The following is a 27,814-nucleotide window of genomic DNA, read 5'->3' as shown; positions in this document are numbered from 1 at the left end:
AAAAAAAATACACTTAAAGGAAAAGTCTATACATTCGCTGAAATCATGCAGAAATTTGACTGACTTCTTTGTAGTAGGCAATAAAATAGGTTATATGCTTTTCTTCTTTTTTCAATTAAAAAAACTTAGCTCATGGAGATAACTCAATACAATTCACACACTGAAAGCAAGTGACTCAATGGTTTTTATCATCTTTACAAATACGTGTGCTCACCACTGCAGTTAGTTTTAGAATATTTTTATCACCTCAAAAAAGAAACCCTGTACACTTTAGCTTTTAACTCTCTATCCTTCAGTCAACACCTCACCCTTTAGCCATAAGAAACCACTCATCTACTTCCTGTCTTTTTAGATTTTTTTTCATGCTGGATTTTTATATGAATGAAATCATATGGTATGTGTTTGTTTTTTGTTTTTATTTTAATAACTGGCTGTCTTCACTTGACCTAATGTCATGTTTCACTATACTGTAGTGTTTTATCCATGCTCCTTCCCTTTTTGATGGCTGAATAATATTCCTTCATCTGGACAAGTCATATTTTTGTTTATCCACTTATTCCACTGATGGACTTTTTGGTTGCTTCTACCTCTCGGCTATTATGAGTAGTGCTGTTGTAAACATTTATATACAAGTTTCTGTGTGGAATGTATTTTATTTCTTTGGGGTGTACATGCAAGACTGGAGTTTCTGGATCATATAGTAACTTTATGTTTAGTCCTTTGAAGAACTGCCTCATTGTTCTCCAAAGCGGGTGCCCCATTTTATATTTTTACTATCAGTAGATCAGGGTCCCAATTGCTCCATGTAGTTGCCAACACTTTTAATCTAATTTTTTTAAATTGTAGCTGTTTCAGTGGTCATGAAGTGGTATTGCATTATGATTTTGATTTACATTTTCCTGATGACTAATGATGGATGGTTTTTTAATGACCATAGGATATAAACAAATAATTTGCTTAATATCATCGATCCATATTTCTGCTATGTTCATGAACTGGAGAGAACTTTATCTTATGGGTCTACATGAAGAAAACTCTGTATAATATAGGGGATAATCTCTAGAGTATTCTTCCATACAACATAATAATAATAATATGTCCTGCAGGATACAAAGCAGTTGATAAATGGCTCCATGTCAGAGTTGGGGGATTTGAAATACTGTGAGACAGATTAAAATTTAGAGCTGTGTTATGGGGTGCCTGGGTGGATTATTTGGTTAAATGTCTGACCTTTGATTTTGGCTCAGGTCTTGATCTTGTGGTTTCGCAAATTCGAGCCCCATCTGGGCTCTGCGCACTGACCATGCCCGTGGGGTTCTACTTGGGATTCTCCCTCTCTCCCAGTCTCTCTGCTCCTGTCCCGCTCACGCTCTTTCTGTGTCTCTCAAAATAAATAAATGAACTAAAAAAAATCCCCATTTAAACTGTGTTTAATAATTAGGGTTACCTAGTGTTTCCTTTAATGGTGATGATTAAGGGGACACAGCCGTTAAACAAACATGCATTTCCTTTGAAGCACATCTAGTGGACAGTTGAAAATAACCTTTATTTGTCCTTATAAGTGTGCTAATCTTGCCAAATATAAGTCAATAATTTATTCACGCTGTTCTGCTTGAAATTAAAAGGAAAACAACTTAAGCCTGCTTTGACGCATTCGTTCTAAAGAACACAATTCCTATTTTTCCTTCCAGGAATTGTTTATCATCAGCTGGCTCTGTGAAGATCCTGTCTCCTGCTGAATGTCCATCCCATTAGAAACTCTGTTTCACTACCCTTTTATCCACGTTAGACTCTATGTTGATCTTTCCAGATCTCTACAGTTGGGTCGAAAATAGTAACAGACAAAAGCCCTGGGAAGGATTCATCCCCTCAGGTGTTTTTGCCGCTGGGACTCAGGGCTATTTTTCCTGTGTCCTTTTCTTAAAACCGCAGCAAAGCAGGCTGAAAGTAGGATATGATTAAGAAAAAACAAGTACTCTCTTTTTCCCTCAAATTAAACCCTGTGGTGTTGAATTAGGCCCTGGAGGTGGTTGAATAGGGATAGTGCATCTGTTCAAGAATTAGATGCTTTACAGTTAATAAGACTGCATCTGATGCTGTAGTATTCCCTTATCAGAACCTTATAAATCATTTCATAATTTTGAAAGAACTGCAGGAAGTTGTAATAAAACTTTGCAGCTCTCATTAGCAGCCTTTTGTTACCAACGATCTCCTTTAGCTTTGAGGACTTAATTTTTTTGATGATTTATTTAATGTGTTCTAGATTCTCTGAGTTTGGCAAAGGGAAGCTACATTTTTAAAAAGTCACTAACTGCCCTCTTTGTGAAATGTATGGGTCTCAATCCCTGTAAATTTTTACCAAGCACATGAGAACAATTCAAAAATACATAAAGATTTTGCTAGATAACCCCAGCAGACATATCAAGTATGAATTTTACTAGGTAAAATTGTTCTGATTATATCACCATCTACCAAATACGTAATTGTACATTCTTTTTACAGTAACTTTTAACTAGCGGGGGAACTAAATTTAATCGAAACTAGATTAAAATCTGTGGATCTCCTTGGCACTAATAAAGAAATAAGTGGTTTGAGTAAGAGGTAGAAAGAGGTAAAAAGAACAGATTGATTTCCTAAACATTTTTATAGTTATCCAGTATCAGCAAAGCTGTTCATTAAAAGTGTTGTCAATAATAAGAAAAAGAAAATGTAGAAGCCACTTGAAGCACACCTCATAAAGTCTCCCTTTCATCCCGTATTTGGTTAAATCTCATTTAGTTCTTTTTTGGTAGCTCAACTGAGTATAGAAAAAATAGGGAGGGGAGGATTTTCTTGTGCCAGAGTCACCATTTCCATGGCTCAGTCAGCCCTCATTTGTCATCGTCCAATCAGTCCATATGCACTGGCTTGGATGACCCTCTGTTACTAGGAGGGTCATTTCCATTTTCATTGGAAATGATGTGGCTGGTCCTGTCTGTTAGTGATTCTTCCCATCTGACCATTCCCTCAGGCTGTTTTCTTTTGAAATGGATAGAGTAAAAATAACATTGTATTTTCCTTGTTTTTCCATGCATGTGTCTGAGTGCTTTTATGAGGATTTTTCTCCGGTCAGTTCTGAGGCTGAAGGGCTCCAATGACACTTTCATACAAAAGCCATTGCCCCAAGTCTTCCAGGATTAATGTCTTTTTGAATGGGTTTATTAGATTTTGTGTTGCTGAGGTTCAGGTAATTGGAGCAACCATTACATAAAAGATTTTTGTCATGATTGTAATGTCCCATACTTATTATTGTTATTGTGTTGATTAGCATAATCAAGATATTAACATAATCTTATGGTCAGCTATGCCTATCTGCTTATCTCTAGAGGCAGGACAGAAAGACTGCTCTTTGGTTTTCCTATAGTTTTTGATTGGACTACCTCCCCAAGCAGGGTGGGCAAGTCCTGGCATGAACTGTGTTTCCAGTGATCACTGAACACTTTTCTCCTCTTTGGCCCCATTAAGTAAAATAATAGTCATGCTGCCCTACAGATCACTCAGAAAATAACTGTTTTTCAGATAGTATCTAGCCCTCCATATTGATATGCCATAGAGCACATTTTTGTAATTGGCAGAATTTGATTACTCTCATTACTTACAGAGGGATAGCACCACATTTGCTTAGTTAAAATAGGTTTCTTGGGGCATCTGGGTGGCTCAGTAGGTTGAGTGTCCAACTCTTGATTTTGGCTCAGGTCATGATCCCAGGGTTTTGAGATCGAGCCCCCTGTTGGGCAAGGAGACTGTTTAAGATTCTTTCCATCTCTCTCCCTCTACCCCTCTCCCCTGCTCATGCTGTCTCTCTCTTTCCAAAAAAAAATTTAAAAAAAAGTAAAAAGAAGGTCCTTAAAAAATTAGGTACATATATTGAGCATATATAGCTTAAAGAGGTGGAAGCCCAAGCCCAGAAATATTTCAAACTTGCTGTAGACTGTCTTCCTTTCCCGAAGCTGTCTTGGAGAGAATGCCTAAAGCTGTCTTAACTTGGATTTCTTTACAGCTATGGCCATGCAGTATTTACTTTGTAATGTGTGTGCAGTCTTGATTAGTGTTTTACAACCTATTGTCTACACACCTTCACCCTCCCCTTAAGTTAATCTCTCATTAAAGGGTGCCATGACTAGGAAATGTCACACACACCGACCTCTTCTAGGAGAATCCCAGGATACACCAGCCTATTGGAGGTTCTCAGTAGGCCTATAGTAAAATGTGTTCCACATTTTTTAATGTTGGATTTTCCAAACTGACTTGATCATGAGTCATATTTCTCCCCATCAGCATCAATTAACATTTTGGGGCAGAAGTAATTGAGGGTGGTTCCTTTGGTAATTGCTGGCCTAGACAGAATTTGTTGGGGGTGGAGATGGGTGCTTTACCTTTAACAAGTTTGATCTGCAAGATTATAAAAATACAGGGGGAGTCAGTGATATCTGAAGATGTCAGAGTGCCTGGAATCAGGCAGGAAACAGAATTGTTTGTTTCAGATCTAGTTGGCTGTGGTTGTATGTTGCTAGAGACTAAGAGTCGATATAGAAAAGATAAAACCATTAAATGGATCCCCTGAGGACAAATATCTCTGATATGGGAGTAGAGATTACTCACCCCAGTTCTCTCAATAATATTTGTGCTTCTTCTCATGGAATGGGAGGGGTTGAACTTGAAGAGCATTTGGAAAGATTATGCAATATGAATACAGTAGTCTGAATAATGGCCCCAAAGATATCAGGTACGAATCCCTGGAAACTGGAAACGTTATCGTTTATAGCAAAAGGGTATTTAGAGATGCAGTTAAATTCATGATCTTGAGTTGGGGGAATTATCCTGGAGTATCTGGGTGGACCTAATGGCAATCACAAGTGTGCTAATAAAAGGCAGCAGGAGACTACCCACAGAAAAGATGGCAGTGTGACTAAGGAGGCTGAGTGGAGTGCTCTGGTCATAAACGTAGTGTATTGATCAGGGATCTCCAGAGAAACAGAACCAATAGGATAATTCTAGGAATTGACTCAGGTGGGTAGGAGGCTCAGAAGTCCCACGATCTGCCTCCTGCAAGCTGGAGAGCCAGGAAAGCCAGGGTTATAACTCAGTCCAAGTGAATATCTGGGGGCTCATGATGTAAATCTGTCTGGGTCTGAAACGCTGAGAACCAGGAGCAGTGATGTCCGAGGGCAGGAGAAGATGAATGTCTCAGCTCAAGCAGAGACAATGAATTTGCCCTTCCTCTGACTTTTTGTTCTATTCAAGTCTCCAGCAGAATGGATGGTGCCCCCTTGTATTGGTGAGAGCAATCTTCTTTAGACTATCTACTGATTCAAATGCTAATCTCTTGTATAGGCACCCTTACAAAACACACCCAGAAATAATGTTTTACCAGCTATCAGGGCATCCCTTAGCCCAGGCAAGTTGACACATAAAATTAACCATCCCACCAAGGAATGCCCTCAGTCACCAGACACTGGAATAAGCAAAAACAGATTCTTCCCAAAAGTCTTTGCAGGAAAGTGTGGCCATGCCGACACCTTGGTTTTGGCCCAGTGATACTGATTTTGGACTTCTGACTTCTGGTACTGTGAGAGAATAAACTTCTGTTCTTTTAAGCTACCTAGCTAGTACTATTTTGTTTCCTTTTTTTTCTTTTTCTTTTTAGCAGCCATAGGAAACTGATACAGTGAATAAAGAGAAGAAGAGTTAAGGCTTTCCATTTTTACTTTATTGATCTGGACTTGAGACGACCTTTTTCTTGTTTCCATAAAACTGAAAGATCAAGGGGTCTTTAGCATTTCTTCAGATTTGGAAGGAAGACTGGGATCTATCTTGGCTGTTCTATTTCAGGATGCCCTAGGGGGCCATAGTTATAGGGAGAAGCCTACATGAGAAGGTAGATCGTGGACCCCATAGCAGGAACAATTTCAGTTGTGTTCAAGGTAGAAAGAAGAGGGTGTAGTAATTACGAAGTTTTTACCTTCTACCCAATTTCCTTGAGAAGTTCCCTCAAAACTGATGCAACTCTGTCCACATCGTCAAGGGAGAAGAAAAATCAAAATGGAATCTTGTTAAATAGGAGTATGTTGGATGGTCATTTGGCCCAGAAAAAATATCATTATAGTCACAACCACATAATAATATTTACATTTTATTTATTTCTACACTCCCATTCACACCACAAAGCTGCCTCTGATGCTACATCACCTAGTAAGAGCAAAACCTTCCTTTCCAGATCGGAAAGGCTTAGTGAGGCTCAACTAAATGGATGAATGCATAAAATGGTATTTATTTTAGGAGGTGAGACTTCATGAATACTAAGAATTGTCTGTTGACCGAATTAGCAACAAGGGAAAACCAATCCAGGTGCACTGATGCCAAGAATGGTCTGGTCTCCTCATGTCCAGAGCAATCCCCATGGGCCTACCAAGCTGATTTTGTCACATCTGAAGTCCAGGAGCCAGGTGTCAATCCTGGATTTTGTCCCACATAGGATCACTGGCCGAGTGGTCAATTGAAATGGAAATGAAAAGGCTTCCATGCTCCATTGACTCAAAGCTGCCTGTTCCATGCTTTTCTGGCATGCTGGCTGCTCCCATTATTACCCCATCCCTTCACTCCCTCTGTCACACAGCCTCAGTTTTGCCTTTCAGACTGACTGATTTAGAGACAGCCTGCGTGTTCCGATTTCAGTCTGGGCTGAATCCCTGGACCAATCCTTCACCTACCGTTAGCAGGCCTTAATCTCTCCCCCTGGCAAAATTGTAATTCTCTGTGAGGCTCACCACTGCTGTTATTTCTTTTCATTGTGGCACTCAGCTTCAAATGCTGATAATTGGGAACTCAGCATACTGGGGACTAGGAGGGATCGTAATTTTTCTGTCTTTCTCATCAAATATTAAGCTCAATTATCTTGCTCCCATCATCGGCAATTCTACAGGCTTGCATAAATTTATGCTGCTACAGTAGTCATATTGCCCAACTGAATGTCTGGCAAGTATAAATGTCATTGTCAGAGGCAATTTACCGCACAATTCAGACAGACAGGCTCCTCAACCAAATCTCTTTCCCCTTGACTTTCTGGAAGCATAATTAGAAAACTGTAGAAAGCTGCATGTGAGCACAAATAGAAATGTAGTTGCTATATTAAAGGAAGAGAGAATTAACAGAGCAAAATGATTATTGCCAACTTCCTTGGGGGGTGTGTGTGTGTGTCCTTGTGCGTATGTGTGGGTGTACGTGTGCGTGTGAAAGAGGTAGAAATTGGGGAGAGAAGGAAGGTGGCAGTTCATTTTCCTATGTAGTTGGGTCAGCTCAGTTAAAAATTCTTTCAACACACAATAGACACCAAACATTTATTAATGATGTAGTTGGACTCTGTGCAAGGCAATGGGGCTACATTGAAAAATAAGACAAAACCTTGCCTTGAAGGAGCTAGTTGTGTGTTCTTTCTTTGTTTCTGGTGAACTCTCCCTTGTGTTGAGTGGAACAGGTCATGGATTCCTTAATAACTTAGATCAAGATGACTCTGGAATTTTGAAAGTGATTTAAAACAGAAGGGAGTACACCTTCCTTGGGCCATTTGAGGTCATCCTTAATGTCTGGGTTGTATGAAAGGTAAACAATTTTTGTCCTTATTCTATATTTTCTGTCACCGAGCTCGAAAACATAATTTAGACAATGCCACTGAAGGCTAAAATAGACAGTCCACTTATTTTATACAGCCCCAAATAATTAAAGAAAAAGCAGCCTAGTAGTTTTTCATGTCCTATCCTGAAATATTTGTAGAGAAATAGAGACAATGGTCTTTCCCTAAAATGTTGCCTATTTGTCCTGGGAGATTCTGTGCCTTTAAGTATTCAGGGAGTCTATAGGGTATAAAGTTATTTGGTAACTAGTAAGATAACACAAAAAAGACATTTTTTTAACTTGCCAAACTTATTAAAGTTAGACAGCATTTAATGAGACCCTGATGCTGAGAAAAAAAAAAATTGCTCTATCGGTATTGTTTTTCATTATAGTTTGTTCCCTTTCTGGGCTTGTTTAATGACTGCTCCTTAAAGTTCTTCCGTTTCTCATGCATTTAGTGGCATAATGTAGAGAGAATAGGAGTCAAAGTAGAAATAATAATCCTTTCCTGCTTCATGCCATTCTTTGCATTTCTGGGGGAGCAATAATGAACTGCATTTAAAAGCAGAGGGTTCTTTCTTTGAAGAAGTATTGGGTTTGAAAACCATCAGAGTAAGCCCGCATTTTTCTCAAAGATAATGTCTTACTGTTCCCTGCCCTAAAGTTTCCTGAAAAAACATTGTCATAGTTTGTAAAGTGAATAGTAAGTATCCTCGTTCTCGTAACTCCTGCGGGTAAATGGCATTTTCTCTCTAAGTTGCACCGAAATCAGGGTGCATTTTTAGATTTAGAATGTTACAGTGTTTGTGAAACCTTATCTTTTTATACCTTTATATATATACCTTTGTCTTTATATATTATGTCTCTATATATACCTTTATCTTTATTATTCAGAAGGTAAAAATGGTAACATAGGTAATTAAATCCATTTTGAAGTGAAATATTAAGTATTTCACTCAGTAAGGATTTTATTTGAATTAAATGGATTCATTGGAAAGATTCAGTGCAATCAATTTTATTCCTATAAGGAGTACATCCTTTTTGTCAGAAATCACCTTCATATAGGGGTGGCTGGTTGACTCAGTCAGTTGAGTGTCTGACTCTTGATTTTGGCTCAGGTCATGATCTCAGTGTCATGGGATCAAGCCCCATGTGGGGCTCCTTGCTGAGCGTGCAGTCTGCCTAAGATTCTCTGTCTCCCTCTGCCCCTCTCTCCTTCTCTCTCTCTCCAAAAAAACCCCCAAAACAAAAAAAACCCCCAAAAAACAGAAGAAAGAAAGAGAGATGGCCTTAATATAGATATTACACAATTCAAAAAAAATTACCTTTTAGATTTATGAGGTACAATGCACTATATTGAAGGCAGGAGTAGTACGGTTCCCTGCCCTGCCCCCATCTACATATTTTATATCTGCATCATCAAGCAATAATGATCTGGTGATTTTAATTTTCATCACCCACTGAAGCAAAAATTTAGATTTCATTTGGCAGTGAGCTATTATGATACAACAAAGAGGTAAAGGGTATTTTGCTTTTGTTTCTTTTTTTTTTTTTAAATGTTTATTTATTTTTGAGACAGAGAGAGACAGAGTGCAAGTGGGGGAGGGGCAGAGAGAGAGGGAGACACAGAATCTGAAACAGGCTCCAGGCTCTGAGCGGTCAGCACAGAGCCCGACGCGGGGCTCGAACCCACGGACTGTGACATCATGACCTGAGCCGAAGTCGGACGCTCAACCGACTGAGCCACCCAGGCGCCCCTTTTGCTTTTGTTTCTATACTGCATTAGGGATTTTTAAAAAGGAGTGGATTTTAGAAAATTCATGTTTGAGATGTTGGATTGCATAGAGGCTGAAACTTCCTATTACTATATTAAGCATACACAACAGGATGGCAGAATTATGTCCATACGTATCAGTAATAATTATAAATAGAAAGGGGTTTAAATCCATTAGCACTGTCTCTCAGACTCATTAAAGAAAATAAAGCCAAAGTCTATGTGTCATCGATTCTAAGATGCATGTTATTTTCACTTTTGACAACTCTGAAACTACAAAATATCTTAGGCATTATAGACATGATCCGCATGTCTAGGTGACACTTGTGATGTTGTTGTCACTAGGCTGTGCAACTTGCTTAGTATTCCTGGTGGCAAGATTGGGCGATAGCAACCCTTTGATGTTCCAGTCAACAAATCATTAGGGATCATTTGAAAGAAATCTAAGTCTGCACTGTTTGAAAACCTTCTGTTGACATCTTAGGAAAAGTTTAAGAAAACGCTGATATCAAACCTTGTCAGAATGAGTGTCAGCAGCTTGGAAGGAAATTCTGGAGACAAGAATGAAACTCTTTAAAAAATGTCTCACCCACCCTCTTGATGGCACACAGGATAATAGCGTATGGAAAAATGTGAATATCAACAACTCTGAGTAAAAAGCAATTCAGAAGCATTGGATTCTGAATGTGAAGAAATTTTGTTTTAGGAATACCCTTACTTCCCGTTTTATTTTGCTTATGTTTTCCTTTTTTTAAAAAAATGCTTATTTATTTTTGAGAGAGAGACAGAGGGAGAGGAAGAGAGAGAGAGAGAGAAGAGGGGCAGAGAGAGAAGGGGACAGAGGATCTGAAGTGGGCTGTGTGCTGACAGCAGAGAGCCCGATGTGGGGCTTGAACTCAAAAAGTGTGAGATCATGACCTGAGCCAAAGTCAGACGCTCAACCGACTGAGCCACCCAGGCGCCCCATGCTTATGTTTTCCTTTTTGGAAAAATATATGCGCTTGGTGGGTATAAACAACCAGTTCCTAAATACTGTTTTAGTAAGAGTTGTTTCAGTGAGTGCAAAATTATAGTTCTAAGTAATAAATACATTATTTTTATACAGTATCTTTGTTTATATTTATTTGTATTATACGTTGTTTTTATTATTACATACATATTTACACACTAATTAACAAAGGTTTTTCTTTCACAGAAATAACTAATATCATGGTGCTTGTACAGTCAGTGATGGTCTTAGATTAAATGAAATAATCCTTTCAAGAGACATACTTGAGAAAGCAAATTATATGATTGGAAAATAAAAGGATGGAAAAATCGTAACACAAAACATGACATAACCTTATGATATAAAATAGTATTCAAAGCAAAAATCAATGAATACTGACACAGGAATATCATATTGATAAAAAGGATAACCCACCAAGAAGACGTGCTGTCGAATTACACTCATGCAACGACATTGCCTCAGAAAATATAAAACAAAAATAGAACCAGAATTTTAAAAAAGGCCAAATCCAGGGGTGCCTGGGTGAGTCAGTCAGTTGGGCATCTGACTTCGGCTCAGGTCATGATATCATGGTTCGTGGGTTCAAGTCCCGCATCAGGCTCTGTGCTGACAGCTCGGAGCCTGGAGCCTGCCTCGGATTCTGTGTCTCCTTCTCTCTCTCTCTGCTCCTTCCCTGCTCATGATTTGTCTCTTTGTCTCTGAAAAATAATAAGTGTTAAAAAATAAAAAAAAAAGGCCAAATCGATAATTGTAGCTACAGACCTTAGTATACTTTACTCAAATTTTGATAGATTGATTTATTAATATGGTTGAGTGTCTATTCTGGGCTAGGTATTGTTCTAGATTTTGGTAAAATAACTTTTATCAAATAGCATTTACTGGAAACAGACCTTGCAAAAAAGGAGACTTTGAAATAAATCCCCACAAATACACAGAACTGATAAAGACTAGGAGTGCAAATGGTGTAAAATGTAATTTAAAAATTCTGTAATTGCATTTTGAAATATGTTGACTTGTGCGATTCTGTTGAACAGAATCTTTGATGGAGTTACTATTTGAATTTGACACATTCACATTCTTCTGAGAATGGAATGAGTTTATGGTGGGCAACAATTTGTGGCATCTAAAGTTGGTTAAATATTAAAAAGTAATTCTAAAATTTTTTAAAATATTTATTTCAGAGAGGGAGAGAGAGAGAGAGAGAGAGAGAGAGAGAGAGAGAAAGAAAGCATGAGTGGGTGAGGGGCAGAGAGAGAGGGAGACACAGAATCTGAAACAGGCTCCTGGTGCTGAGCTATCAGCACAGAGCCCGATGCAGGGCTTGAACTCAAACCGTGAGATCATGACTTGAGCCATAGTTGGACGATTGACCAACTGAGCCACCCAGGCGCTCCAAAATCATACTCTTAATATCTGCACAGTTGGTAGATTATTGTCATTCATGTATAAAGCTTTAAAACTTGGCAAATAATTATTTTCAATGAGCTAGTCATACAATATAATGCATAAGGAAATATCCTAACATTATCACTAGCATCAATGTTTTATGGCTCCTTTGTTTTTTAAAGATGTAAAAATCAATCTTTCATACAATATAAAAGGAGCACATATTATTGGATTAATTATAATCCCTCTAATAATTCTATGTAAAATATCATTTCCAAGTTGGAGGCTTTGGGAAGAGAAATTTCAGTTCTGAATATTTCAGACCGACCCAAGTCGGTGGTGCTTTGCTTTGGTTGGTAGTAATCCAAATTAGTAAAGCTTCCTTACTTCCACCTTTATTCCAGGGAGCCATACTCCTAGCAATTGTCACCTATGGAATGACCTCGATTAGCCATGCCTCTAGAAAATCAACTGTGTAAAATATACATAAAGAAAACACCAGTTTTTTGCTTTTAAGATAATCTTTTCTCTCATGAGTTTCTGTTGCCTTGTTGGGGAGGAAAAAAGTTTTTCTCCACCCTCTTAGGGTCCCTGGCTAAGTCTGAAATTTTAAATGGCAAGGACAGATTTGCAGGAAAAAAACATGCAAAAGTATTTAACATCAGTTCTTCATGACACAGGAGCCTTCATAAGGAAACGAAGACCTAAACAGACTTGTCTACTTTCAGCGAGGTTCGGTTAAGAGTTGCAACTGAACCCAAGTGCATCTCCCCCACGCGCAGCAGAGCTAATCACTGAGATGTCAAGTATGTAACAAGGAAAGGATTTATTCCAGAGGTGGTCAAAGGAAAAGGGGGTTGAGTTTACACACATATTGATGAAAAGGGCAGAGAAACCTAAAACTATTCATGAGGCAAGACAAAGCATGTGCATTGAGCAAACATATATATGTTACGTACATTCCATGTGGGCCTTGGGATGGAAGTTTCTATAGGACAAGGAGAAGAAGGGTGGCCATGCTCTGAGAGTTGGTATAAACTGGATGGGGTCTTGGGCTCGTTATCTTGAGTAAGGAATGCAAGGTCTTGCTTGTTCATAGGCTGAAAGCATCTCAGTTGATCTTGAATCCAGGCTTCTGCAGAGACAGCCGGTGGATTTGTTAGTGGGGTCTGAAAAGACACAATAGCCGACTGGGAAGAAACAGTTCTCTGAAAAACAAGCTTTAACTTTTCTGCTACTTTTAACCTCATTAACCCTACAGGGCACGGTTTCAGAGTGAGCAGCTATCTAGAAAGATGATAGATTAAGGGGTCTGACGTTAGTGTAGTAAACTGGAGAAGACTTAGCAAGCAAGGTCTGTTATTATTTTTGGGTCCCTTTGTCTTCAGAGATGAGAATGCTTTTTTCCTTCAGATATAGGGAGGGCACCCTTCACATGCAGATTTTATGACCTGTTTCAGGGGAGGAGGATTGGAGATGATCTGAGTAACCTGCCTCCTTCTGCCATTTTCTCAAACTGCTTCAGTTAAAATATTCAGTATGCCAAAGTGCCATATTTTGGGGTAGTTTGTCCTGTACCCTATCAACCTCTACATTATTGAGGCTTAAGATTTTTGGGGCTGGTAAATGCACTTGGGAATGTGCGTGCTTACATGCACTTACATGCTTCCTGGGGTAGAGAATTATTTGGAAAGTGATTACAACTAAGTAACTGTTGGAAAGTCCTATGAGATGTGTGTTTCTACCAAGACAATGTGTTCAAAAGTGAGAACAGAATGCAGACAGTGGCTGCAAGATGGAGGACGGCTGAGAAGGAGCAGGTAGTCTGTACCTTTAACATCCTGGCTGTTCACTACTTCATCCATGAAGGCAGAAACCAGCAAAACCAGGTACAGTTGTAAACTCACGGGAGCCCACCATAGAAGTAAAAACCGCGTGAAATTCTGGAACTCTTTCCTATGTCATATTGTATCTGGTTTAGCGTCCATCTATCATTTTTGTCCTACGTTTTGCTAAATTCCCTTTTGGAGTAGTTTGTTATCCACTTTTCCGTGTCTTTATCACATTTTCAAGGGTCTGTTTACTTTTTGCGGTTTCATTAGAAGAAGAAAAATTCCACTTCTTTTTTTTTCTTTCCATTGATGCTGGACTCATATTGTGCGATTTCAGGCAGGAATGACAAGTTTTCGTTACTCTTCTAATCATCCAAATCGATCCCCTGGAGTCATAGGAAATACACAACGCTTGAAAATTATTGTAGGGAAGGAAACGGAATTTTATCTCACTTCCATGCCCTGATTTTTTTTTTCATTTAACTAATAATGCTTTCTTAGCTACACTGATCCCACCTAAGGTGAATAGAAATGCGAAATAAAAGTAGGCATTTGCACTATGATGATTTGATAATCAACCTTATTGTCAGTAGTCAACTTGTGTTCCTATAACTACAAATTCCTGATTGGATATCTTTTTCTTTCTTTCTTTCTTTCTTTCTTTCTTTCTTTCTTTCTTTCTTTCTTTCTTTCTTTCTTTCTTTCAGCCAATCAGCCATGAAGAGTGTGGAAAGATAATTTAAAATCATTGGACATAATTGCTTCTAGTAGTCCCTCTCAAGGTAATAATCACATTGGATTATATTCAAATACAGTACTTACCAACCTTGGATTGCATCAGAATCAACTGAAGGGGTTGTTAGACACAGATTGCTGGATCCCACTTCTAGAGTTTCTGGCCCACTGACTAGGGCGTGGGCCAGAGAACTTGCATCTCTAACAAATTACGAGCTGATGCCTGGGGCCGATGCAGCTGGTAAAGGGCCACACTTTAAGAACCCCTGTTCTTAAGTGAGTTCATTCCCTTCTCTGACCTCTCCACATTAATCGATAAAATAACTTACCTAGCGGCTTTCATGTATAAGAATGTTGATGGCTTCTTCTCTAAAAGGGTTACCCTAAAGATTTATTTTTCCCTTCCTGAGAATTGGAAAGTAGGCAGGGGAAAAGTGTTCTCATGAAGCTCATCTTAAGAACAACAAATAAAATCTTCCGTAGATGGCATCTCTGTCATGTAGAGGAAACTTACAATTTTGTTTCAAATGCCCATCTGGTATACCTTTATGCTTCTCTATTGCTGACACATTAAAGATCCATTTTCATATAAATAAATGTGTTTTTTAAAATAAATGTGTGTTAGGGGGCACCTGGGTGACTCGGTCGGTGAAATGTACAGCTCTTAGTTTTGGCTCAGGTCACGATCCCAGGGTCGTGGGATGGAGCCCCACGTTAGGCTCCGTGCCGAGTGTGGAGCCTGCTTAAGATTCTTTTTCTCCCTCTCCCTCTCCCTCTGCCCCTCTCCCCAGCTCTTGCTCTTGCAAGCTCTCTCTCTAAAATAAAAACTAAAATAAGATAAATATGTGTTAGTCCTAGATTCCACAGTGACTGCCATAATATGCCGTCTATTATTTCAAAAGCCAGCTCAAATTACTAAGCATTCTCACTTTTATTTCTCTATTTTTGACAAAGCGCTCAGGGGAGATTCCACCTTTAGTGTTTCAAGGGTACTTCTCCAATTTTTTTAGACCACTCTCTCCGACACTTTTCTGCTATAAAATAAAAGCAGTCAATTTCTGTGTTGATTGCTGCCTTCGTCATGGCAAGGCTCTGTTGCCTGGAGCACAGATCCGAAAATGACGGTGTGAACTTTGTATGTCTAGTCACAAGTGATAAATGTACTCTTACTGCTGTAGGCTGTAGACACCTCTTTTCACATAAAGATGGGGGAAGAAATCCAACTTAAAAAGATTCTACTAATCTACTCTTTAATGGTCTCATCTCCACAAACCTTACAAATTACGGTTTATATTGTCAGACAAACTCTGGAATTCCTCAGGTGATAATATTCCTTTCCATGTGGAGAAGCTTGACATAATTACAAGGTGAAAATCACTTTTAGGAGAAATCAAGTACATTTCATGTCATCCCAAAACATCATCTTTCTAATTGGCTCAGGGTTAGTTAAACCCAAATGATTAGAAATTTGCATGTGTCGTAGATACAGTTTTATAGTGGGTTCCCTGTGGCATATCATAAAAATGGCTACAGATTTCTTCCACTCCCGTATGCACAGCACTTTATATTTTGACTTTTCCCATTGGTACTTCCTTTTTTTATTATTTTTTTTAAAGTTTATTTATTTATTTTGAGAAAGAGACAGTGTGTGTGTGTGTGAGTACAAGCGGGGGAGGGGCAGAAAGAGAGGGATAGAGGGAATCCCAGGCAGGCTCTGTGCTGAGCCTGATGTGGGGCTCAATTTCCGCATGGTGAGATCCTGACCTGAGCCTCAATCAAGAGTTCACTTAACCCACTGAGCCACCCAGGCACCCCTCCCATTGGTCCTTTCAAGGGGTGGAATCTATTTCTTCATTTCTTGACTCAGCTCTTGGCCATGTGACTTGCTTTGGCCAATGGGGCAAACCGTCATAAGCAGACGCTTAAGAAATGCTATGCAATAGGACTTGTTATCTCGCAGCTCCAAGTACCCAAGGCGAATGAACACAGGCTAGCCTCATGGAGAAGGAGAGGCTATGTGGAAGAAACTGAAGCACCCTGGCAGATATGAAACCAGCCAGCCAGACTTGTGTGTTAGACTACGTCGACCAGGGGTTGGAAAGCTATGGTTTATGGGTCGAATCCAGAATCCAGCCCACCATCTGCTTTTGTAAATAAGGTTTTGTTGGAACACGGGCATGCCCGTTCATTTACATATTGTCTACAGTTACTTTTGTGCTACAACAGCAGAGCTGAGTGGCTGCCTCAGAGACCATATGGTCCATAAAATTTTTTACAGGAAAGGTTTGTTGACTCCTGCCTAAACCATCCAGTGCCAGGTAAGCTGGCCAGAGCTATTCAGCTCAATCACAAAATCATGAGGGATGTAAATGTTTGTTGTTTTAAGCCTCCAAGTTTTGAGTGGTTCGTTACGTAGTATAAACTGATGCTAACTGGAAATACCTGATAACCACCCCCTTCCTACCACATAATGCCCTTTCTCTGGTTCTCTTAAGCTTGGAGGCTTGGCCCATAAGCTCAATGAATATTGGCCTAATCTTAGAGATCATCTAGTTCAGTCATTCTGTAGTACAGACAGGAAAATACAGACAGAAAATGCAGTCATTCTGTAGTACAGACAGGGAGAGTTCTTAAGGCTACATAGATAGCTGTCTTTGCCAGTTAAATGGTGAAACGCCTTTGACATGTGAAACTCTGATCTTTCATCCGTTCCAATTAGACTATGAAAATATCTTTTTAAAAAATGTTTGTTTATTCAGAGAAAGAGAGAGGGAGCGAGCGGGGGAGAATCCTACGCAGGCTTTGCTCCATCAGTGCAGAGGCAGAAGCAGGACTTGATCCCAGAAACCGTGAGATCGTGACCTGAGCCGAAATCAAGAGTCAGAAGCTTAGCCAACTGAGCCAACCAGGCGCCCCTAGACTATGAAAATATCTAGGGTATTTGAAACAGGGGATATGGATGGAAGCACTTGAGACCACTGAGATCACTGGGAGTTTTGCCACAAGGATGGGTGAGGGAGTCTTTACAGAGAAGTGATCATTTATCTCTGATCACACCTGAATGGGGGGTTTGGTGTGATGGGGCGAAGCGAATGGCTTTGTATAATATTTTCGCTTATTCCTCAGTTTCCTTGAAGAATTCTGAAAGGCTCCAGCTGGGCAATTTGATGAAGTGGCTTGTTTTTACCTTTCTCATAGACCTCTGGTAGGATTGTAGGGCAGATGCTTGCAATGCAAATTTTTGAAATGCCTTGAAATATTGGTTAAAACAGGGGCGCCTGGGTGGCTCAGTCGGTTGAGCGTCCGACTTCAGCTCAGGTCACGATCTCGCGGTCTGTGAGTTCGAGCCCGCGTCGGGCTCTGGGCTGATGGCTCAGAGCCTGGAGCCTGCTTCCGATTCTGTGTCTCCCTCTCTCTCTGCCCCTCCCCCGTTCATGCTGTGTCTCTCTCTGTCTCAAAAATAAATAAATGTTTAAAAAAAATTAAAAAAAAAGAAATATTGGTTAAAACAAATAACTGCAAAAGTACAGTTATTTAAGTGTACCCTATGAATGTCTGCAAATTACAAATGAAAAATAACCATTTTAAGGATAAACATAAGCTAGCTTGTTACGTTTCATGAGATCAATTTGGGGCCTGAATAATCTATAATTGATAAGGATGATGATAATGTTAAGTTTGGTTTCATTTTGGTTTCACATATAGATATTTATTCATGTGGAAACAACTGTCAGGTATATTTTCAAAAGTCTAGGAATTTAAATGAAAACTCAAAGAAAGTAGTTTTATTGATTATATTTTCATGATGAATGTTAGTCCTGCTTTTCTTATGTCTTAACAAGTCAGTCTATGGGATCACTAATGCATGCATTATGTATCAAATAATAGTTTTATTGACAATATAAAGTTAGTAGGTACATATTATGATGTTATAATGTAGGCTGGCTATAACTTTTTACCACTTAGTCTATGAATAGTTTAAAAAATTTTTTAAATGTTTATTTAAAGAGAGAGAAAGAGTGTGAGTGGGGAAGAGGTGGAGAGAAAGGGAGACACAGAGTCTGAAGCAGGCTCCAGGCTCTGAGCTGTCAGTGCAGAGCCCAACATGGGGCTCAAACCCAGGACCATGAAATCATGACCTGAGCTGAGGTCGGATGCTTAACCATCTGAGCCACCCAGGTGCCCCCTCTATGAGTAGTTTCAGGTGGGTTATCTTACTCATTTACCTCTCCTTAAGATTAATCATGTTGATGCTTGGTGTTATATTTTCACATAGCTTTCTATTAATTTGCATATATATGCGTATATCTATATTTTAAAAACACAAATTGCATTTTAATGTATATATTGCATATTGCCTCAATAATTTAACTTACATTTGGGAGAATTTTCTATGATAGAATGCATAGGTTTCCCTTTTTCAAAAAATTTTTTTTAACGTTTATTTATTTTTGAGACAGAGAGAGACAGAGCATGAATGGGGGAAGGTCAGAGAGAGAGGGAGACACAGAATCTGAAACAGGCTCCAGGCTCTTAGCTGTCAGCGCAGAGCCCGACGCGGGGCTTGAACTCATGGACTGCGAGATCATTACCTGAGCCGAAGTCAGACGCTTAACCGACTGAACCACCCAGGCTCCCCAACATTTTATATTCTTACCAATAGTGTAAAGACATGCCAATATTAGATTTTATTGTTTTTCTTTTTTTTTTCAGTTTATTCTAAGTTGCTGGTAAACTTGAATTCCCAGTTTCTAATGATTTATCATTTTATGTTTATTTGAACTTTGTGTTTATTCTTATTTCTATATAATTGCTTATATATGTGTTAAAGGCATTTCTATTTCTTTAAAAGATAAATTTGTAGAAATCCTTTATATACTATAATCCTCATTCTCTCTTTTGTTTAAGGGATTTTGTTATTCAGTTTTATTAAGTCAAATTATAAAATTCTCTTTTATGGCATCTGGTTTTGTTTATAAAGGCTTTCTTTGCAAAAATGTAATTTTCTATATTTTCTTTTAAAAGTTAGTCGTTTTCTTGTTTAGATCTTTAGTATGACAGGGACTTATTTTTGTGAATGTGTGATATGATGATCTATATAACTTTTCAAATGAATAATTTTTTAACACTATTTTTCTCAATTACTGAAATGTCAACGCTCTTATATATGAATTCTTCTCATAGGTTTAGTTCTGTTCTGCGTATTTGGATCCATTTATGTACTCCATCATTGCTAGGACAATTAGACTCTCTCTTAGCTACTAAACTTTTCTCAATGGTTTGGTATTTGAGTTGTCAGGTGAATCACTCACTATTCCTTTCCATTTCTTTAATTTTTTTTTAATGTTTATTCACTTTTTTGAGAGAGAGAGCATACGCGAGTGGGGAAAGGGCAGAGAGAGAGGGAGACACAGAATCTGAAGCAGGCTCCAGGCTCTGAGCGGTCAGCACAGAGCCCGATGCAGGGCTTGAACCCATGAACTGTGAGATCATGACCTGAGCTGAAGTCGGACACTTAACTGACCGAGCCACCCAGGCACCCCTATTCTCTTCCATTTCTTTTAAGATTTTGTTGTTTTGCTCGTGTACTTTTTCAACTGAATCCTAGAATCACTTCGTAAAGTTCTATTAAATTTCTGTTTGAATTTGATTAAGACTGCATTGATTTTACAGATTTGAGGAAAGTTGATAGGCTTCTGATTTTTTACCTTTAATCCAGAGCAAGGTGTGATTCTCTGATCCTGTCTTGTGTCCACCAGTAAAGTTTAAATTTAATAGCTTTCTTGATATCTCTCTTGTACATCAATTCTTATGTTAATTCGTTGGCATTTTACAGATTTTGTGGCTATTATAAACTGGATTTTTCCTAAAGCAAAAAACAGTACTTCAGCCAACAATTGTTGTCCACTAGCTGAACTACTGAACTACTATCATTATCTATCATGTCACATCATGGTCTGCAAGTCTCAGAATACATTTTAATATGTAGGTGGCTCTTTCAAACTGTTTAAAGGCCAAGGATCCAATATTTCTTTTTCCTGTCATCCAAAAATGTTGTCTGATTTAACACCGCTGAAAACTGTCAATGTATGTGACTGTTTTTCCCTTGTTCTGTATTTCATATCCTGTCTGTCGGCAGTCATGGGCTTTCCTTGCATGTCTCCAGTTTTCCACATTTTATTCCTTATTTCCTCCATCCTTTGGGAAAGAGAAATTCCTTACGTGGAGTGTGATAGTTTTATTGTAGTTTAGACCCCTTACCTCTTGGAATATCTTATTGTCTCTTAGGAATAGGAACTACAAAAGAGGCACCTGGGTGGCTCAGTCGGTTAAGTGTCTGACTTCGGCTCAGGTCATGATCTCCTGGTTCACGAGTTTGAGCCCCTCGTGGGGCTCTGCGCTGATGGCTCAGAGCCTGGAGCCTGCTTCGGATTCTGTCTTAATCTCTCACTGCCCCTCCCCTGTTCGTGCTCACTCTCTCTGTCTCAAAAATAAATAAACATTAAAAAGAATTAAAAAAAAAAATAAGAACTGTAAGAAAGCTAGGATTTGTAAGATAATCCCAATCCTTCCATCCCTTTAGAGGTGTCCTTTTTTAAGTGAGTCATTGCCAATGTAGGGTTTATGGCATAGTGGTCGACAACTGGTTTATTTTGTGAAACAAATAGTTGTTTATTTCATGAAAATTTTTTTGGACAAGTGATGTCATTTTAGTTATTTCAGTTACCAGCTGTTACCACTGGGATGCACAGGGCACAGTGGAAAGGAGCCAGCCGAGTGTGGGTTCTGGTCAGAGGGTCCTAGGAACGCCGGTTCCTGAAGGTGAAGCCCCGGAAACAGCCGCCAGGTGGCGCCAGGCTGCACAGGCTGCACCAGGATGTGCGATCAAGGGCTGGCAGCTGCGAGTCAGCCTGAGATTCCAGGGGCCTCGAGAGCTGGCCCTCCACAGGCTCCGTGGGCCCGGGAAGCCCCTTCCTCAAGCCTCCGAGAGGTTTTGCTCCCGTGCAGGAGTCCGGCCCCGGTCTGGGCCGGCCTCCGTGGTGCCTGTCTGTTGGAGGTGCGGCTCCGAGGTCACAGCCTGGGCCTGGGCGCGGCCAGGCCAGCAGGTGCAAGGTCAGCGCCGGCTCCTGGCCGAGCGGCTGGGGCGGTGACACTGGTGGGCAGGTCACCCTGTCCAAACTCCGCGTAATCCATAGCCAGAATGTGGGCGGCCGTCTGGAAGGGCCAGCGCTGGAGGTAGGCCACTGTGCCCTCGGCCCCCACCACCTGCTGGCCCCCGTGGTGGGTCACGGGCGCGCCAGCTCGTTTTCCGCAGCCTCTTCACCAGCGCCTTGCTCGGGTCAGTCTTGCAGCCCACGACGATGGGCACCTTCTTACTGAAGTCACTCACCTCCAGTCCCCAGGTAATGCTGTCAGGGCTGTATGGGCTGGTGTGGTCAGGCAGAGCAGGGGCCGCGGGCGGGCTGGATCCCAGCGGTGAGGAACGTGGAAGGCGCACGCTGGTGGGGGGAGGTCAGAAGTTTTTTAATCTCAACTTTTTTCCCTTTTAGAGAACCTTGTGTGTTTTATCAGTCCAACTCTCCTGGCCGAGGTAGATCTAAAATCGTGGGCACAGTTATTCAAAGTAGTATTTGGAGATTTCAAATCTAGCTTGAAGTCACGTTATAAACCGGATGACTAAATGGCACAAGTAAAATTGAAATCACCATTTGTGCTCAAATTTAGTATTACTGGGACTGTTACGGGCATTTAGGTTCCGTATGCCTCATATTCTCAGGCTTTAGTGTAGAAATAAACACAATCCTTACTTAAAGGTATAAAAACACCTGTTTGTAAAACACTTTATAGGGGCGCCTGGGTGGCGCAGTCGGTTAAGCGTCCGACTTCAGCCAGGTCACGATCTCGCGGTCCGTGAGTTCGAGCCCCGCGTCAGGCTCTGGGCTGATGGCTCGGAGCCTGGAGCCTGTTTCCGATTCTGTGTCTCCCTCTCTCTCTGCCCCTCCCCTGTTCATGCTCTGTCTCTCTCTGTCCCAAAAATAAATAAAAAACGTTGAAAAAAAAAACCACTTTATAAATTTGAAGTACATTTAATTCCTAATATCTCACCACTATATTCTGTTGTTCTAAGTGGAGCACAGTATTGAGGCTTTAAAAGCATGGATCATACATTTTCATTTTCATTCATTAAGAACACCCATAGTGAAAGGTAATTATTTTCCCTTGATTATGAAACACTAGGTTGCCATGCTGTATGCAGAAATTTTGTTTAATTATAAACAGAACAGACCGGGATTTGACATGGTGACAATGGCTAGAAAAGGAAGGTTTAAGAGCTTTTCAAGCTGTGCTGGCTTCATTCGTGTGGAACTGTCCTTTTTGCTGACTTCTGATTGCTTGCTGAGGAACTGAAAGGGGAAAGTGTCCCTCTCTGACTCCTAATACTAATGTCAATCTAATTATAAAGCCAGCCCATCTTTCTCTCTTTCATAATGCAAAGTTATAAGTCAATTACCTAATGTCTCTGGTAGAAAGAATAAAAGGGAGCGCTAAATTTTTTTTTAATGTTTATTTATTTTTATTTTATTTTTTGAGACAGAGAGACAGAGCCTGAGTGGAGGAGGGATACAGAGAGAGGGAGACACAGAATCTTAAACAGGCCCCAGGCTCTGAGCTGACAGTACAGAGTTTGTCATGGGGTTTGAACTCACGAAATGTGAGATCATGACCTGAGCAGAAGTCTGGCGCTTAAGCGTCTGAGACAGCCAGGCGCCCCTAAAAGGAAGCCTTTTTTAAAACACAGATGACATATTCTTTTTTTTTTTTTTTTTTCTAAATTTTTTTTCAACGTTTTTTTTTATTTTTATTTTTGGGACAGAGAGAGACAGAGCATGAACGGGGGAGGGTCAGAGAGAGAGGGAGACACAGAATCGGAAACAGGCTCCAGGCTCCGAGCCATCAGCCCAGAGCCTGACGCGGGGCTCGAACTCACGGACCGCGAGATCGTGACCTGGCTGAAGTCGGACGCTTAACCGACTGCGCCACCCAGGCGCCCCACAGATGACATATTCTATAAACATTTCCTCAGTGTCCTTTGTCAAGCTTTTATGGTGGCAGGTAATTTATAGACCTCTTCTATAATCCTCATAACTACAGAACCTATTCTTTTTTTTTTTTTAATTTTTTTTCAACATTTATTTATTTATTTTTGGGACAGAGAGAGACAGAGCATGAACGGGGGAGGGACAGAGAGAGAGGGAGACACAGAATCGGAAACAGGCTCCAGGCTCCGAGCCATCAGCCCAGAGCCTGTCGCGGGGCTCGAACTCACGGACCGCGAGATCGTGACCTGGCTGAAGTCGGACGCTTAACCGACTGTGCCACCCAGGCGCCCCCTACAGAACCTATTCTGTAGTAAATTTGGTTCCCCCCATTTTACCAAAATGACTATTTCTTGTAGCTGTTGTGTGTGAAAAACGATAGAGCGATATTGAGGCTCCACCTGTTATCTTCCTGCACAGCGAATTTACTTTTGCTTCTGGAATGCAGGAAGTCTGGGGGAAGGACTCTTCACTCTCATCTGGAATTGAGCTGATTCGCAGCTGTATTTAAATTTTTGTGAAAGCTGCTGTATTTCTAGTTGCCTTTGCTCCAGCCCCTTATGAGTCCTAAGTGATGTCTAGAAGTGTTGACTGGGTTCTTCCCCTTGGTGGGCTCTCCTTTTCCATTTTTTTATCTCCTCAGTGTACTGAGACCACTGAACTCTTGCATTCTGCTCAGCTTTTCACCTTCCTGGCCACCACTTAAAAAAAGGCCAATGACTCAAGGGAGATGATAATGAATTTGAGCGTTGCCTCTTGGGGATATTGGCCCCTCAAGTCCTTGCTGCCTTGGAAGCACCTTGCCTTCTGTGTTTTTGTTCTTTTTGTTTTTCTTTTTAAAAAGTATTCTACCCAGGTTTCCTAGATTTCAGCATCAAATGGGTGACACCAACTAACTGTCGTAGACATGAATGGAAGTCTTTCTCGCGGGCTTTGTCTGGGAGCCCATTGATTTAGTTCTGGAAGCAAATTTCATCGTTGTTCTGGAATCATGTTGATGTCATTGCTCTCCCTCTCCTACCAATATCAATTCACGATCCATGAACGCTGAAATCAAATAGTGCATTCTACAGTATTTCTCTTAAGTGGGAAGCTTTGTTCACCTGAGAGTTGGTGGACAGGTACCCATTTCCAAGTGCTGCAGTAGCTGTTACTGTAACAACTAGAAGAGAGATAATAAGATTAGATGGTGAGAATTCAGATTGTCTTTCACCCAAATTCTGATGATAATTTAGACTATGTCAGATCTCTAGTAAAGCACACAGAATACATTGAAGCCTGTTGTGTATATAATGTAAAGGTCCATTAGAAAGTTTGGGATGTTATTCCATGTCAGAAACTTGAATATCATTACTTTGCTTGATATTTCCCTAACTAGTCCAGTCATGAGACCCTAAATAGAACGGTGATGATTAACCATGGTTATAGTTGAATCACTTGGGGTGCTTTAAAAAATGTATTTTACTCCAGGTCCCGTCCACAAAGATTCTGATTGAATTGACCTGGGATGGGACACAGGTGACTTCCCATTTCATATCTCTGATGTGAATCCTACTGAGCCACAAAGCTTTTTCTTCTCCGTAACATTTTCTTCTACATCTCTGGTCTTTTTCTTAATCTGAATTTCCAAGTTCACTATACCCTAGAACACTTATTTATGTATTCATTCCTTATCACATTGTCTTACACATATCTTGCCTTACCATCTAAACTGTCAACTCTTTGATTAGGGACGATTTCTCAACCTTATTTTATGTAACTATTGACACAGCCCGGTCTTTGGCAAAGAAAAGGTACATGAAGGTGAGGCAAAAAAACAAAACAAAACAAAAACCCCAAACCCCCCACAAAACCACAACAGAATACCACTCATAGAAAGCTCGTTTGCTTGATACTTGATAAACTACTTAAGATTAAATGTGAGCACCTGAAAGCAGATATTAGCAAAAGAATACACCGGAGGCAACAGATGAACTTACTAAATGCTTTTGTTTTAGAGATAAGAGAAGTTCAGGGGTGAAGAGAGAGCAAAGGCTGGATAAAATAGGAGAGAGTGGTGGTGTAGGGGGTGCGGGGAGCGGGGAGAGAACAAAAGGAACAGAGTATGTCTGAGTAACTGGCATACTGAGTGGCTGGAGAAATTTTAATAAAAGGCATCACTGTTCAATTTTAGTTTGTCTTACTGCAATTAAAAAAATAATAAGTCCTCTGTCTCACCTAAGAAATCAGCAAAGAAGTTTGCTACATACTACCTTAGAAAATCTACTGTAACTTGTTTAGCTTAGCATTTTTTTTTTTAATAGTGTGAAGTGGCTGATTACCATGTGTGGTGGTCCCATGGGCAACAGAGACCAAAACACGGGCAAGTGCAAGGCGGTGGTCAGTGTGCTCCCTGACCTGAGCTAATTCAATGACAGTCAGAGCTCGGAGTCAGCACCGACTGCTTAAAAGAGCCAGTATAGAGATTTGGGGGGAGGTCGGAAAGTTGTTACGAAGATCCAGCGAATTGAGACACGTAGATTTCTGAGCCGGGCGCCTGGCACACGGCAAGCATGCCAGCGTTGTGAACTGTTATCGTTTTTATTGTGATGCTGTCATGCTTCACCCTGCGTGGCATTGGGCACCCATGGAGTTTGAAACAAGAAAAAAACAACACACATGCTCCAGTTCTAACCCAAAGCCATGAGTCAGAATGTCTGGAATTGGAGTCTGGGCATGTGTGGAAGAAAACCCAGGGATTCTGAAGTAGAGTCAGCTCTATGGAGCACATCTATGATGTGTTCTCAGGTGGAAAAATGTGAAGATGAGCAAGGATGGCAATGCCCTTTAGAAACTGCATCGCTCAAGGCACAGAACTCGAGCTACCAAGCCCTATACCTGTCAATACTAAAGCCAAGTGATGTCCAAAAGTCTTTGGCTATCAAGTGGAGGTGTGGAAAAGCAGTTGTTGAACACGTTTGGGGGTCTGGGTGGAACAAGTCCTTGAGGGAAGAATGTTTGCCTGTGTGTTTCCAAGTGGCTCCTATTGAAAGACAATAGCATTTTTTCTGTGTGATTTGTCTTGAAAATGAATTCATGAACCAAGAGAAGCCAGCTGGTGTCCATGGTCATGAAGGTTCCCATTAAAAGGCAGAAATGTGTTTTTCCTCCAAAGTGAATACACCTGTTATTGTTTCCCCGTTACTTGCATTTTAGGAGGCTAGAATGGGAGTAATTATGTTCTGCCCTTGTGACGAGGTGGACTTTGCCAGAGAGTTGTGGTTTCCTGGAATCCCAGTTGCCTGCCATTGAGTACTATGCTTCCACAATTTTTGTTGCTCGTAAGACACTTGACCGCATGTACATGCTTTTAATTTCTTTCTCAGATTTTTAAGTGGTTCTTTATTGTTTTGGTTACAGGATAATAAAGGCTAATCCGATTGGCTGGTATTCTAGATTTTCCAGTGCAATTGCTTTGTGCTTGCTTTAGTCAATTGAACCTCTTCCGGTTGTACCAAACCCTCTAAGGATAGAGGTGATTTCTGGTGTAGCTGTTATAATTAGCCTAGCAATGAACTTTTGCCAGAAGACTCACTTCTTCTCTCCTGTTGCTCCCTTTACAATTGAAGGATAGGCCAATGATAATTATAAGGATACAGAAACTTGTATTAGGGATTCAGGAACAATCATATGTCCACAATATTGACCAAATTCTTATTTAGAGGGAGGCAGAAGATTGCAGAGATTAAAAAGAAAATACTTTGGAGGTAGATTTTTCTTGGGAAAGTTACTTAGCTTCTTCATGTTTCTATCTGTAAAATGGTGATAAAAATATTAGTAAGTACTTTGTAAAATTGTTAGAAAAATTAAATTAGTTTTCTTTATAAAGCGTATATAACAGTCACAAGCACATAGTAAGCATTATATTAATGTAGTTAAATAGAGAAAAATAAAGTTAGGGCTGCAGAAAGTCATAGCCCATTTGAGGAAACATGTATGGCTTTCTCTCCCAATTCTTGCCTAGCTATTCAGATATAGACTCTGACCTTATTATTTGACTTCTTTGCCATCCAGATCACATAGTTTGATTTTTCCTCTTACTGGATTTGCCAAATGTGAAAGGAATAATTCTGTGACCACCTGTGATTTTCATTAATATTTTTTACTTTCATTAAAAAGGGCTCTTGTTACAGTTAGACTACCATAAAATTTGCAGAGGAAAAGCAAACCCCACTTGAGTGCTCTCTTTTGGAATCATCTTGGGTTCCATATCTGACTTCTAGAGTGCAGCAAAGAAAGGAAGATCTTTTTATGCTCTGTTGGTGAGTTCTTAATTCTTGTGTTTTGTCAT

The sequence above is a fragment of the Neofelis nebulosa genome, chromosome 8, assembly GCF_028018385.1.
Source record: "Neofelis nebulosa isolate mNeoNeb1 chromosome 8, mNeoNeb1.pri, whole genome shotgun sequence".
Lineage (NCBI taxonomy): Eukaryota > Metazoa > Chordata > Mammalia > Carnivora > Felidae > Neofelis > Neofelis nebulosa.
This window is presented reverse-complemented; position numbering follows the sequence as displayed.